General features: G+C 37.5%; 1 protein-coding gene and 1 pseudogene across 3 annotated transcripts in view; both read right to left on the bottom strand.

Annotated features, from left to right (window-relative positions):
* The window catches only part of BICD1 (bicaudal D homolog 1 (Drosophila)), a 333,025-nt gene that overhangs the window by 187,061 nt on the left and 129,454 nt on the right, over positions 1-16,510 (bottom strand). The window lies entirely within an intron of this gene.
* On the bottom strand, positions 13,126-14,102 carry LOC102828377 (annotated as a pseudogene).

Below are 16,510 nucleotides of genomic sequence, written 5' to 3'. Positions count from 1 at the left end.
AAAAAAAAAAAAAAGGCAGGGAAAGGATTTCCCAGTTGAGGTTAAAGTTCAACAAGGCTTTGCAGGGAGAAAGATAGAGGTGAACAGTTTTTATTTATACACAGTCAGAAGTCATGACAGTGAGGACCATTTCAAGAAAAGCAAACCCTGGTGTAGTCCAAAGAACTACAGGGCAAGTGTGAAATGATGAATAAGTAGGCTAGAAGTGCCACTCAACCACCACTTAAAAAAAAGTGTGGGGTGATAGTGAGAAGTCAGACTAATCAGCAGGAGCATCCACCAACAAGGCAGGGTACCCCGAGTGCTCAAAGTGTACCATTGCTGCTATGTATTACCATGTCATCTTACCATCCAGCCCTGACCCTGAAGGACTTTCAGGCTGCTCACTATGTTCTCCTGTATTTTAGGAGTATTCATCAATATATATCACTCTCTAATCATCCAAGGAAGCTCTGGTAGCGCAGTGGTTACGAATCGGGCTACTAGTCAGCAGTTTGAAACTACCAGCTCTTCCGTGGGAGAAAGATGAGACTTTCTGCTCCTGTAAAGATTTACAGGGTTGGAAGTGCAGGGTCGCTATGAGTTGGAACCGACTCCACAGCACATAACAACAATCATCCAAATGATCTAAAATCTGTAAGAACATTTAAAATGTTGATCTTTACCTCTGAAATCATCATTAGAAAGGATTTTTAAAGGAAATATGTTGTATGTGGTATGCTATTGAGAGCTCTGTGTTAGAGTCATTCAGTTCCTTGATAAAGGCAAAGACTAAGACTATTTACAGAATTTAAAGAGCGAACACCTGGGTAATGCAGGTCCTTAGAAATACTGAGAAAAATTACTTTGATGAAGGTCAAGAATTCAGAAAATCAAAAATATGGTAGGTTAAGAAGTGTTTCCGCCTGGTGGTTTTAGAGCACAAAGAGTGAAGAACACTCAAGGAAAAGACTCAAGTGTTTTAAGTTCAAAGTTGAACATACAATCTTTTGTCAAGCAATTGTTTTATGTTGCTCTTAAATGCTGGGTAAGTAAATGCTAGGGAATCTCATACGCTATTTCAAATTACAAAGGCTTTATTTTAACCTATAACTTTAAGACTATGCAAGTTACAAAAATTTAATTTCTTAGAACATTACAGACAAATGTTTGTTTATATAAAATTGTACACTATGTTTGACAAAGAAGATTGATTTTGCTTACCCGCCTTATTATAATTAACCCAATGTCTACAATGTCACTGATATTCCTGTAATGAACCTCACACACTATATAAAATAGGTAATGTCTCATGCCATTCTGGAAAAACATCTAGATTCAGATACTGAGATATTTTTCTCACTTGGTTAGCCAGTAAAAGAAAACAGCATTTGTAGCAGATGCATTAACAAAACCACGATGCATGTCATTCTTCTACATACATGTCAAGTTATTTGCTCAGGTGCGCAATATATTGTTCTAATAAAAGAGCTGTTTGCCCAGATGAGCAAACTGTTTGTCCTGATAAATTGATTTGCAAGAATTTTCTAAAGCAAACAGTGAAGTTATTTATTAATTTGAAGTCCTATTTTCCTGAACAAGAATATCTTGAAACGATTTAAATGATGTTGACACAGGTGGGCCCGGTTCTCATGTCTAACATTGCATCTGTGAATAATAAATGTTATGGCTGAAAAAAAATTAAGAAACCAAAACTGAGTGAAATAGAGGGATTGGCAACCACAGACTTTTAATGCTCTGTGAAACATTAAAGATTATAAGTCTATGCCTCTCAGTTTACTGTAGGAGAAATGGAGACACAGAAAGTTTAAATTCACAAAACCAATTACTGAGAATAGAAAACATAGTCCAGATTTTTGGGCCCTAATCAAACTCTCCTTCCATTACACAACTCAGTTCCTGATTTGAAGTCCTTTAAACATCAGTCCTCATAATAGTCAATGGCTTCCCAAGATCCCAAGCACTACCACAAAAGTAATAGAGATCAAAGGAAAGACCGGGCACTCACAAAGTTGTCAGCTCTACCACATCCCAAAGGCTTCCCAATGAAGAACTTCAGAAATGAATACAAATCTTGTTTAAATGTACTTTACAGCATTAAAGAGCACACTTATACACTTTGGAGAAAACGTCCACGCTAGCATTTGTTATCTTGTATGCTATTTTTAAGGAGTCGTGGTGGCATACTGCGTTACGCACTGGCTGTTACCTGCAAGGTCAACAGTTTGAGCACACCAGTTCTTTTTCTGAAAGCTACTAATTTAACATGGGTCCTCATGTCAACTTGTACTAGTAAAGAACACTGACTAGTACTCCACTGTAACTGTCACCAATTAAACAATACATTAAAATGAGATGACTTTCTGGTAATGTTTATGACATATAAAAGGGAGCCCTGGTGGTGCAGTGGTTAAGCACTCAGCTGCTAACCAAAAGGCTGAGGTTTCGAATCTACTAGCTGCTCTACAGGAGAAAGATGTTGTAGTCTGCTCCCCTAAAAATGAGTCTTGGAAACTCTATGGGGTTTCCTATGGGGAAGTTCTATCTGACCTATTAGGTCACTATGAGGCAGAATTGACTTGAATGCAGTAAGGATCATACAGAATGTATCAAATTTGGACAATAGGTTGGTTTTATATTTAGATTGGAGTCCTGGTATGGTGATGTGGGTTAATGCGTCATACTGCAAAGCCTCCTGAAGTGTAAGATTGGTGGTTCAATCTCACCAGCTGCTCCTCAGAAACCCTATATAGGGTTGCTATGGGCCGGAATTGACATGATGGCACTTAATAACAACAACAACATATTTAGATTGCTGAGCTAATAGAAAGATTTATAATATATCACATATCCTGAAAATTTCTTACCATCTAAGGCTGTGAGGTACAATACCAAAGCCACTAGTCATCTGAGAATTTAAAATTTTTAAATCAGTTCATTTGTTGTTATTGTTGTTAAGTGCCATTGAGTAGGTGTCGACTCATAAGGACCCTATGCACAACAACAAAACACTGCTTGGTCCTGTGCCATCCTCACAATTGTTATGTTTGAGCCTATTGCTGCTGCTGCCACTGTGTCAAACCATCTCATTGAGGGTCTTCTTTTTCTCTGATGGTCCACTTTACCAAACAAGATATCCCTCTCCAGGGACTGGTCCCTCCTGATAACATGCCTGTAGTATGTCGCATCTGACAATAGCTATACTCTGTGACCCATATGGAGAGATTAAACCCGAGTAGGGGCGACAGGAGAGTAGAAAAAAAGGAAGACACAAGACACAAAATGAAAATAGTAAAGTTAAGACCAGGTGGGACACAGCACTCTAATGGAGATACTGTGACTCAGACCTAGATTCAGCACGTGTATTATATATCAAAGGAGGTACTGGGGGCAGGGAAAAGAGTGCAAAAACATCTTGTGTTGATGCAAGCAGTAATCAGGACTTTATCAGAAGACTATAACTGCTAGGGAAACAGAGGTAGGGCAGCGAGATGTTTTTGCAGACTTGAACTGAAGGTCATACAAGAAAAAAGCCTTGCAAGTTCCCTATCCCCTGAGGAAGCCCTGCAAATTCTTCAGGGGGGCAACTTGACCTGAGAGCAGCCCAATTTTCTGGACCACAACTGTTCAGTTGCAGTCCTTCAGTTAAACTACCCCCAAGTCTGAGACCTTTAGCTCAAATCGCTCCCAACATCAGTATAAGAGATAAAGTCTGGGCATCCAAGGAACATTCTGGCTGTACTTCTTCCAACACAGATTGGTTTGTTCTTTTGGTAGTCCATGGTACTTTTAATATTTTCCTCCAACACCATAACTCAAGTGCAACAATTCTTCTAAGGTCTTCCTTATTCAATGTCCAACTTTCACATGCATATGAAGAAAATATGCATAAAAACACCATGGCTTGGGTCAGGCACATCTTAGTCCTCAAACTGACATCTTTGCTCTTCAACACTTTAAAGAGGTCTTCTGCAGATTTGCCTAATGCAATATGTCGTTGGATTACTTGACTGCTGCTTCCATAAGTGTTAATGGTTGACACAAGCAAAATGAAGTCTTTGACAACCTCAAACTTTTCTTCACTTATATGGCTGTTGTTTATTAGTCAGTGGTGAGAATTTTTGCTTTCTTTACAGTGAGGTGCAAACCATACAGAAGGCTGTGGTCTCTGATCTCCATCAGTTAAGTATTTTAAGTCCTCTTTGCTTTCAGCAAGCAAGGTTGTAGCATCTGCATCTGCATCTGCATGTTGTAGGTTGTTAAGGAGTCTCCCTTCAAACCTGATGCCATGCTCTTCTTTTAATCTAGTTTACCAGATTATGTGCTCAGCCTCAGCATACAGATTGAGTAAGTATATTGAAAGAATGCAACCCTGGTGCACAACTTTCCTAATTTTAAACCATTCGGTGTTCAAACAACTGCCTTTTGGTCTATGTACAGGTTCCTCGGGAGCACAATTAAGTATTCCAGAATACTTATAATTCACAATGTTGTTCATAGTTTGTCATGTTCCACACAATCGAAAGCCTCTGAGTAGTCAATACAGCACAGGTAAACATCTGGTGTGGCACTGTGGGATAATGCACTGGACCACAAGGTCAATTTGAACAGAAGGTCAGTGGTTCAAATTCACCAGTTGCTCCTTGGATAGCCTATATAGGGTCACTATGAGTAGCACTTACCACCACCAACAACAAATAGCTTTCTGGTAGTCTATGCTTTAAGCCAAGATCCTTTTGACGTCAGCAATGATATCCCTCATTCCATGTCCTCTTCTGAATCCAATTTAAACCTCTGGATGTTCTGTCAGTGTATGACTGTAAACATTTTTGTATTATTCTTTAGCAAAATTTTACTTACATGCGTTATTACTCACATTGTCCAAAGATTTCTGCTTTCCATTGGGTCATCTCTCTTTGGAAAGGGCACAAATATGGATCTTGTCTAGTCAGTTGGCCAGGTAGCTGTCTTCCAAATTTCTTGGCATAGATGAGTGAGTACCTCCAATGCTGCATCAGTTTGTTAAAAGTTTTCAATTTGTATGCCATTGATTTCTGGTGCCTTGTTCTTTGTCAATGCCTTCAATGCACACTGAAGTTCCTTCTTCAGTGTCATATGTCACCTCTTGAAATGGTTGAATGTCAACCATCTCTTTTTGGTAGAGTGACTCTGTGTATTTCTTCCATGCTTTCTGCATCATTTTTATGCTTTTTGCATCATTCAATATTTTGCCCATGTTGTTGTTGTTATGTGCCATAGAGTCAGTTCTGACTCATAGCGACCGTGCATAGGGTTTCCGAGGCTATAAATCTTTATGGGAGTGAAAGCCTCATCTTTCTCCCGCAGAACAGCTGGTAGTTTTGATCTGCTGACCATGAGATTAGCAGCCCAATTCGTAACCACTACGCTACATAGACTCCTTCAATATTTCAAGTTGAGACTTGAATTTTTTGTTCAGTTCCCTCAGCTTGAGAAATGCTGATCATGTGCTTCCCTTTTGGTTTTCTAACTCCAGGTCTTTTCACATTTCATTATAATATTTGATTTTGTCTTCTAAAGCTGTCCTTTGAAGTTTTCTATTCAGCTCTTTTACCTCCTCATTTCTTCCATTTACTTTATCATGTCTACACTGGTTAGCATGTTTCAAAGTCTCTTCTGACATCCATTTTGGTCTTTTTCTTCTTTCTTGTCTTCTTAATGACCTTTTGCTTTCTTCCTGTATGATATTCTTGATGTCATCTACAACTCTTCTGGTTTTCTGTCTTTAGTGTCTAATTCATCAAATTTGTTCTTCAGATGACCTCTAAAATCAGGTGGGATATGATCAAGGTCATATTTTGACTCTTGTGTACTTGTTTTAATTTTCTTCAGTTCTAGCCCAAACTTGCGTATGAACTGATGTCTATTCCACAGTCTGCCCCTGCCCATTTTTGGCTGATGATACTGAGTTTTTCCACTGTCTCTTTTTACAGATGTAGTCAATTTGAATTTTGTTTATTCTATCTGGTGAGGTCCATCTGTATAACCATCTTTTATGTTGTTTAAAAAAGGTATTTGCAATGAAGAAGTCACCAGTCTTGCAAAATTCTATCATGAACTCTCCAGCATCGTTTCTATCACCAAGGCTATATTTTCTGACCACTGATCCTTCCTCTTTGTTTCAACCTTTGCCTTCCAATTGCCAGTAATTATCAACACATCTTAATTGAATGTTTGACCAATTTTAGACTGAAGAAGTTGTTAGAATTGTTCAATTTTATCATTACTGGTTTTAGTGGACGTAAATTTAAATATTAGTTGTACTAACTCGTCTTCTTTGTAGGCATATGGATATTTTCCTATTACAGACAGCATTGTACTTCATGATTGATCTTGATATGTTCTTTCTGTTTGTAAACGTGACACCATTCTTCTTCAATTTGTCATTCCCAACATAGTAAACCATGGGATTGTCATATTCAAAATGGCCAACAGCAGTTCATTTCATCTGACGAATGCTTAGGATATTCATGTTTATGTGTTCTATTTCATTTATGACATTTTCCAATTTTTCTAGATTCATATTTTGTATATTCCATGTTCTGATTATTAATGTCTACAGTCTTTTCTCTTCATTTTGAGTTGTGCCTCATCAGCAAATGTAGGTCTCGAAAACTTTACTCCATTCACATCTTCTCAGTCAACTTTACTTTGAGGAGGCAGCTCTTCCCCAGTCATACTGTGAGTGCCATCCAACCTGAGGGGCTTATCTTCTGGCACTGTATCTGACAATATTTTGGTGCTCTTCATCATGTTTCAATATTCAATATTCTGGTGCTGACAGTGTTTACTGCTATTCATTAGGTTTTCAGTGACTAAATTCAGAAGTAGTCTGTCTCTTTTTCTTCCTAGTCTGTCCCCTCTGGAAGCTTAGCTGAAACTTGTCTACCATGAGTGACCCTGCTGGTATGTAAAATACCCATGGCATAGCTTCCATCATCACAGCAACAAGCAAGCCACTACAGTATGACAAACTGACAGGCAAGTGGTGGAACTTAAATCAGTGTTTTAGTTGCATTAAAGCACCATATTTCAAATGATCAATAGCTCTATGTGCCAAGTGGCTACTATTAGCAAAGGGCACAGAGAACGCGTCTATCATCTCATTAAGTTCTATTGAACAGCACTAACTTACGGTGTTGCGAAGCCCCTTGCTTTAGTAAATGGAGTATGGTACAAATGGTTAAGTACTCAGCTACTAACTTAATGGTTGGCAGTTTGACTCCACCTGAGACTGCCTAAGGAAAGGTCTGCTGATATTTTCCAAAAGATCTCAGCCACTAAAAATTGTAAAGAGTATAGTTCTGCTCTGTAACACATGGGTTTCAAGAGTCAGAATAAACCCAATGAATTAGTTTCGTTTTTAAATTTGTTGCAAAAGGAAGCTTGGATATCTTCACATTAAAAGAAAAATCACAAATATAGCTGATTCATATGAGTAGATACAAACTTTATTTAGGCATTTTAGAAGTCTGTGGTTCAAATGCAGAGTTACTTTCTTCTAAGGAAAGGACATTCTGAATAAAAGAATAAGTTTAAAAATATTAAAATAATTATTTTTAATAAATTTCTTACTGAACTCACTTAAAAGTACACAGACATAACACATGCATGCATACATAAAATTCAAATGTGGCTAAGTTTCTGCCGCGTACACAATATTTTCAAGTCCTATGTATGATTTATTCTAAAGATGGTGAGGGCTCAATAACTATTAGCTAAAACAGTGTGGTGGTTCTAAATTATGTCAACTCCTGCCTCAACAGGAGTTTAATTCACCTCCAACTTGATTTAGTGACTTGCTTCTAACAAATAACATGTAGCAGAAGGTAAACTGCATGCCTTCTAAGGCTGGATTATACACTTTCCTCCTGGCTCTCTCTCTCAAGATGCTTACCCTGGGAACCCAACCACCATACTGTAAATAAACTCAGTACACGGGGAAAGACCACATGTGAGAGCTCACAGTTTCCATTAGGGTCTCTAGACATGTAAATGAAGCAGTTTTTGAGATGACTGCAGTCCTGCAGTGTAATGAATTACTATATATGGCCCTTCTATCCCTCCATTGGTTGATGTATTGTAAATCCTAGCCTGTATGCCTGTGGTTATGTTCCCATTTTAGACTGAGTTGTCTGTTACGTTAATGAGGCAGGATTAGGGTAGGCTGTATCTTGAACTGTGTTACTAAATAGTATAACTCAAGTCATCACCCTAAGTTGTTTTGAAAAAATGGTCTGCATCCAAAATGTATGAATGCTCTAGCAAAGTTATCTCTCTTGTTCTAGATTCTACATCTAGGTAGTTTTTCCCTGATTTCCATTGTTGGAACTTGAAGCAATATCCTATCTTTGACCTAATTTTCTAGCTTCCACAACCCTGTGAGCCAGCAGGCTGTCATCTGACCTAAGGATTTCGGTTTGTCAGTCCCTGCAACCACGTGAGTGAGGAAAATCCTCCACAATTGTGTGAGTCATTTTCTTGGCAGTTCACAAGTTGTGTGAGATGTTGCAATGGATTATGGAATCCTAAAATGGGAGGGAAAGTACAGAAGAGAGGAGAAGGAGTTGATAACAATGACAAAGTGGTATAGCAGTTTAGAAAGTTGAACATTTGTAACATTTTTAACCTCCACTTCATAGGAACTGTTCTTGTACTGATCTTTCTAAAAATATGATTTGTACAAGCCCCAATCACTGTCCAACTGCAACAGCATGAGACATCCCAGATGGGCACAATCTAGCTGATCTCAGCCAATCAAAATCCATGGTCATTGTATACTTGTACTCCTCCAAAGAGGATCTATGATTACCATGATGAAATAATCAGGGTAGTCATTATAAACACTTTCTTCAGTACCAACTAAAGTTGTTTCTCAGTCATACAGCAGAAATCTCCTTTATTTTTCCTTATCCCTATGACAAAACATCTGTGGGTCCTTGTTCTTCAGAGTCTAATAAAAAAAATATTTTTTTAATGTAATAAAAGATCTTTTCTTTATTGCTGGAAAAGAGGCTGAAGAACACTAGTAATGAGAATATTGTTTTGTGGCACTGTGGGTTAATGTGCTATACTGCAAAGTCGGTTTGAACAGCAAAGTTGGAGGTTCAAGCTCACCAGCCACTCCACAGAAACCCTATACAGGGTCATCATAGGTTGGAACCGACTTGATGACACTTAACAACAACAGCAGGAGTCTACAATCCAGTATATATATATATATGTCCTCTCAGCAAGTTATAGTGTGATGTTGAATTTTAGCACTTCACTACAGAATGTGCATCACCCCAGAAAATGTGTGTCATTAAATAAACACCAAGATTATATTAATCTTGGATTTTATTATCAGGATAGGTTAACATAGTAAGAAAGACTCAAAGAAATCTCAGTATCTTATTATAACACAGCTTCATTTGTTGTAATCACTCATCTACGTAAATGATTCTGGCCAGGTGGATTTCCTGCATATATCTTAAAGCAGTGATTTGGGGAGACAGGCTTCGTGCAACTTGTTGTTATTAAGTGTCATCAAGTCAGTTCTGACTCATAGCTACCCTGTTTAGGGTTTTCAAGGTATGGCTGTTGGGTTTGAACCACAGATCTTGGGATTAGCAGTCCAGTCCTTATCCAGTAGAGTGTCCCATCTGGACTCCATGTTGTAAAGCCATTATAATCTCCTAAGACTCTCAGTTCCCCACCAGATCCTCTGAATTCACCCCACCAATGAGTCCAAAGGGTTTGTGGGGATAGAAAGAGGGAGGAAGGAAGTAGATAGAGGGGGAGGAAAGAGAAAGATAAACATGGGGAAGAAGGAGAAATACAAAGTGATATCTTCCTAGACATTTAGGGGATAAATCTGGAAGCTCCACATATCACTTTGCCCCATAATTCACTGGCCATAAGTAGTCTACTGGCCCCATCTATATGCAAAGGAATTTTTGCATATATCTGGCACTGTAGGATAAGCACTGGGCTGCTAACCACAAGGTTGGCAGTTCAAACCCACCAGCCATTCCTTGGAAACCCTATACAGGATTGCTGAGTTGGAACTGACTCAACAGCATGTAGTAACAATAAGTATCTCCTTGTAAACTCAGAATGGAAACCAAAGAGTGTGTGAATATAGAACATTGTCTCTGTCACATAAATCAGTCAACTGTCACACTTCATTACCCAAACAATTTATTTACAGCAAGTCTTGAAATTTTGTAAGTGTGGCTCACTGATAAAAACTCAGCAAAATAAGAGAAGGGAAATTCTTCAACACAAAGAGATATATTTGAAATCAACAGTCAACCTTACAATCAGTGTTAACCACTGAGAGGCTTCTATCAAAACTCTTATTCAATATTGTACTGGAAGTCCTAGTCCCAGTCAGAGCAATAAGGCAAGAAAGAGAAATAAAGGGTTTCTAGTCCTGGTGTGGCACTGTGGTTTAATATGCCAGACTCCAAAGCCCTTTGAACTGCAAGGTTGGTGGTTCAAGCTCACTAGCTGCTCCTCCAAAACCTTTACAGGGTCACTATGGGTCGGAACCAACTTGACAGCACTTAATAACAAATTGGAAAAGAAAAAGTAAAACAATCTCTATTTGCAAGTGATAAGGTACCATACCTTATCACTGATATAGTACCTTGTCACTTGCAAATAGAGATTGTGGCAGCAGGATTGAAGGAAGACTCATTAACCACCTGCAATATGCAGATGATACAACCTTGCTTGCTAAAAATCAAGAGATTTAAAATACTTATTGATGAAGATCAAAGACCACAGCCTTTGGTATGGATTGCATCTCAATGTAAAGAAAACAAAACTCCTCACTATGGGACCAATAAACAACATACTTACCAATGGAGAAAAGATTGAAGTTGTCAAGGACTTCATTCTTCTTGGATCAACCATCAACACTCACAGAAGCAGCAGTCAAGACATCAGAGGATATATTGCATTAGGCAAATCTACTGCACAGGAACTTTTTAAAGCATTGAAGAGCAAAGACGTCAGCTTGAGGACTAAAGTGAACCTGACCCAAGCCATGGTATTTTCAATAACCTTATATGCATGAGAAAGCTGGACAGTGAAAAAGGAAGACCGTAGAAGAATTGATGCATTTGAGTTATGGTGTTGGGAGGAGAATACTCAAAGTGCCATGGGCTGCCAAAAGAAACAGATCTGTGTTGGAAGAAGTGCAGCCAGAGTGCTCCTTGGAGGGCAGGAAGGCCAAACTTTGTCTCATAAGTGCCATTGAATTGGTTTTGACTTATAGGGTTTCCAAGGACCAGCTGGTGAGTTTGAACTGCTGAGTTAGTAGTTCAGTGCTTATCGTACTGCGCCATTATTGTTGTTAAGTACTGTCGAGTGAGTTCCAATTCATAACAATGCTGTATAGTGTTTATGAGAGGAGGCTGGTGGGTTTGAATCCCCAGTCTTGCAGTTAGTAGTCCAGTATTTACCCTACAGTGCCACATCAGACTCCACAGCACCACTGGAGGAGGTGATAGTATGCCATGGAGTCAGTTCCAATTCATAGTGACCCTGTATAGAATTTCCTAGGCTATAAATCTTATGGGGGCAGAAAGCCTCATCTTTCTCCCACAGATGACTGGTATATCTGAACTACTGACCTTGTGGCTAGCAACCCAGGCTGTATTTCACTATGTTACCAGGGCTCTTTACAACACTACTGGAGAGATGCAAAGCAAAATGATCTGCCATCTCTTCCCTGCTAAAATAGTGATTTAAAATTAAAAAAAAAAACAAAAAAAAAAAAACAGGATGTGAGTCAATAGGGACCCTAAACTACTGCTGGTGGTTTTTTCATTTATGTCATCCCACAAACTTTTCTGCTCTTCAGTCAATTATGTCTAATGTATCAAATCTCTTCTTGGAAGAATCTAAATTCAGGTAGGATATAATCAAGACCAAAGTTTGTTTCTTGTGGACTTGTTTTAAATTTTTTCAGCTTCAGATTCCATGGCTGCTTAAATCTGCATAGGAGCAATGAATGGTGTGTTTCAGAGTCAACCCCTGGCCTTGGACTCACTACAGATATTGAGTGTCTCCATTGTCTTTTCTACAGATGTAGTTAATCAGATCCCTATGCATTCTGTTTTGTGGGATCTAAGTACATAGCTGCAATGTATGTTGTTGTAGAAAAAAAAAAAAAAAAAGGTATTTGCAATGAATAAGTCATTGGTCTTGTATAATTCTATCATTCTATCATGCAATCTCTGGTACTGTTTCTATCACCAAGACCATATTTCCATCTACTCACCATTCTTCTTTCTTTCCACCTTGTGCATTTTGCATTGTATGTAGCTAAAAAGAGTAAATCTGACATGTCTTTATAAATTTTTTATTAAAACATAAAGTACATTTCAAAAAAAAAAGATTGATTCTATAAACTTTGTTCAATAACATAAAAACCAAGAAATTAAAAATTGAAAGTAAACTTATCTAGCTAATTCATCTATCTATTTCCAAGTTTCCAATGAGAGGAGTCCATAATCATGTTATCATTATAAAGTTGTTTCTCAGGAAAGTCTAAATTTGTTTTCTATTATTTCAAGTCATTTCTCATTAGGTCTTCACTAAGGATGGAAAATTATCAACTTCCTTTAATATTTTCATGGACAGTCAGTTCATGATTATTCAAGACCATATGGTAACAAGAAATCAAGTAAGTTGTCTCCTTTGAAGGTACTGCACTAGTTACCATCACAGTCTGAACATTTCATAGTAACTAAAAATGAAAGCTATTTTCAGTAGACCTGACTATGCTGCTACTAAGTATCAATATTAATGATTTGTTTTCTTGCTTTTTAAGGAGCTATAGCCACTCCCAGGATCGGGTAGTATTTCATTCTACTGTGCTAATAAGGTCACTATGAGTCGGTACCGACTTGATGGCACCTAACAACAACAACAACAACATAGCCATTACTCAGAAACCCTTTACAGGTTGCTATGAGTCAGAATTGACTCAATGACACTTAATAAAATACCCCCTTTTATTTTCTCTGTTTAAAATTAAATAGAATACAAACATACATCAATTGTGTTTTATGCTAACATTTTCAAAATCCATCATTTATACAAGAGAAGAAGAATAACAACAAAAAAGTGTTTACAGAGATCCAAATGTGTCTTAGCAGTTTTATATATCCTTCCATGTAACTCATGAAAAGCCACTTCAACACTGGCACTTAACAAAATGGCAGAATTCTTTGCCTGATACTTTTGAAAATTATTATGATACTTCAATAATAAAGCAAGGCTTTTCTCTTTCAGAGATGTATCAGCTATCATTGCTCCAACAACACCTGGCACACAGGTGATCTGCAAGGATTTCAACATACTGCAATATCTCAAATTTGTAGAGTAGCTGAGTGCTCAACATTTTATTGAAGTATTCCTTTGTCCCTGACACAACTTCATTATAGCATCCTTATTATGTACGTTTCCTCAAGATTACTTGTAATTTGCATAATCTTCTAGAATGAAATCCACATTCTTCTTGGCCCAAAGATAAAAGAGCTGCTTTTGCCTGATAACTAAGTTCCAGTTGTCTACAAGCCATGTTTTTAGTTCTTCAGGATCTTTACTTCTGCTTCAACTCTATTCAAAAACTGTCTTCTCATTTTCACCAGTAGCACCTTTGCTTCGGAGGTTAAGGTGTTTCACTGGTACTGCCACCATCTCCATTTTCTGGTGTTTTTGTTGATTCTTTTTGTTTTCACTTGAACATTTTTATGTCATAGACTTGACAGATGTCTTCTTTCTTGGGAAAGTCATTGTCACCTTTCCCTCTGCATATTGCTCTCGATTGGTTTTTTGAAGTTCTCTATGTCTGCAGATTGGTGTCTACACATTTGAGTACTCTGGAACTTTCTGGATCCAATTCAACCCAATTTTTATAGTAACCACTGTAATATATAAAGTATTTCAATTGTTTGTGCTTTATGGCAATTTTTACACATTGTTTAATAAAGTAGAGGCCCAAGAAAGCATAGCACTTGCTTACCTTCCTGTAATTTAGGCTTCAAGTCCTGTCTCAAGACCATTTATAAGTGATTCATCACCTCCTTCTTCTCCTATCACCCCTGACAACCACTACCACCTCCTAACTCCACATGCCCACAGGCACCACCAACTCGACATCCTGGGTCTGATTTGCCAGCACCCACAGGCCTCCAGTGCTGCTCTTTTAAATGAATACTGGAATGTCTTAAATGAATGGTTTAAAGAAATGCAGAAACATAGAGAAATAAGAAAATGATGAAATACAGATTTTCCAACACATTCAGAAAATAAAGCTTTGTATATGAAATTCACAACTCTCCTGACAAACTACAACAATGCCTTTAAGACTCCTACATTTCTAACCCTTTAATTTTCTCTAAACAATTTCTAAAGCTTTTTTCAATGAACAGAAATACTATAAACTGCTTCATGTCAGTAAATACTTATTATGCACAGTACTTAGACAGTAGAAACTGCTAAGAACCTGCTCCATGGAAGTAAAGAATCTGAAGTAGAAAATCAATCAACATAATGCACCACATCAATAGAACAAAGAAAAAGGAATATCTCCATGGGAAAAAATAAATAGCATTTGATAAAATTCAACATGAGTTTTTTGATGAAAACCCTAATGTAGGCTGGAATACAAGGCAAAGTCCTCAATATGTTTCATGACATACATGAAAAGTCAATAGTCAACATAAATGCCTAATGGAAAAAGACCAAGAGCTTTCCTCTGGAAATCAGGAACAAGACAAAAGTGCCTGCTGTCACCACTTCTATACAATATTTTCTATACAATATTGTATTAGAAGTCCTAGTTAGTGCAAGAAGACAAGAAAAAGAAATACAAGGTATACAAATTAGCAGTTCTGGTGTGGCACTGTAAGATAAGCACTTGACCAAAAGGTCAGTTTGAACTGCAAGGTTGTTCCATAGAGGGGATTGTTATTACTTAGATGAAGCTAAGTGTGTTCATTGAATGCAAAACTGATGATCTTGTTTGGAAACCTTCACTCAATTCACACACACAAAAAGCATCTGCTTTGAGCACTGTGCACTTTTAAGTACTATCGATATGAAGTCCTAGTGTGGCACACAGGATTAGCACTGGATTGCTAACCACAAGGTTGGCGATTCAAACCTACCAGTTATTTCTTGGAAAGCCTATACAAGGTTGGTATAAGTTATAATCAACTCAACACGTAACAACAATAATATATGGAGTCCTTGTGAGGCACTGTAGGGTAAGTACTCGGCGGTTAACCACAAGGTTGTTGGGTTTTTATAAGCATATACTGGTAGTTTTCCATCTGTAACAGCTAATTTAAAACCATTGCAAGATTATTCTTTTATGAACAGAATGCATTTTAAACCAATGAGAATCACAATATCATGAGACACATGTTACAATGCAAACAAATCAGTAAATTACTTCTTTACGTGCAAAACTCCTGCATAGGAACATCTTGATAAGGTTTTGTTTTTGCTGAACTGAAGAGGTATATCCACAGACATAAAGAGAAAAATTAAATGATGCTGAAAATTACCTAGGTCAGTGTTCTTCTGCTAGAATTATAACAAATTCCAACTATACATAGCAGTTTCATAGCCGTTGCTAAGAAAATTTAATTGTTTCAAAATCCAGTCAGTGAAAAATGATATTTTCTGACAAAACCATTAACTTAGCTGATTTGAAAATGTATTTAAAATATAATCTTATATTTGGGGCATGAGAAAAGCAGATGCCTTATTGCATTCATATGTACAAAATTAAAGTCTCTTGACAGTTCCTTCTAATGATTTCAAAGGTTAATTACACAAAAAATCAGATGTAAGAAAAAAAAGTATTTTCATTTTATAGCCAGAATTGCTATACATGGCATTAAATATGACAAATGGGTAACACATGGAATTTTTATAAATACACTTTTATCTTCTTATTTATCTCTCCAAATGCAATATAGTATTAAATTTATTTCTCATTCCAGGGTACAAGGTAATATTCTAACATCTGGATAAATAAGGATTGAAAAAGATACTTGTTTTTACTCCTTCCAGAAACTTATCTAAAGCTACAAATAGATATATATACATTGTTGTTAAGTGCTGTCAAGTTGGTTCTGACTCACTGTAGTTGCTGTTGTTAGGTGCCATCAAGTCGGTACCAACTCATAGTGACTCTATACACAACAGAACGAAACACTGCCTGGTCCTGGGCCAACCTCACAATTGTTGTCACACTTGAGCCCGATGATACTGCCACTTTGCAAATCCATCTTGCTGAGGGTCTTCCTTTTACCAAACATGATATCCTTCTCCAGTGACTGGTCCCTCCTGACAATATGTCCAAAGTATGAAAGATGAAGTTTGGCCATCCTGACTCCCAAGGAGCACTCTGGCTGCACTTCTTGAAACACAGATCTGTTTGTTCTTTTGGCAGCCCATG

This window comes from Chrysochloris asiatica, unplaced genomic scaffold (assembly GCF_000296735.1).
Source record: "Chrysochloris asiatica unplaced genomic scaffold, ChrAsi1.0 scaffold00299, whole genome shotgun sequence".
Lineage (NCBI taxonomy): Eukaryota > Metazoa > Chordata > Mammalia > Afrosoricida > Chrysochloridae > Chrysochloris > Chrysochloris asiatica.
Note: the sequence above shows the minus strand (reverse complement) of the source record. Positions and strands in the feature narration are given on the sequence as shown.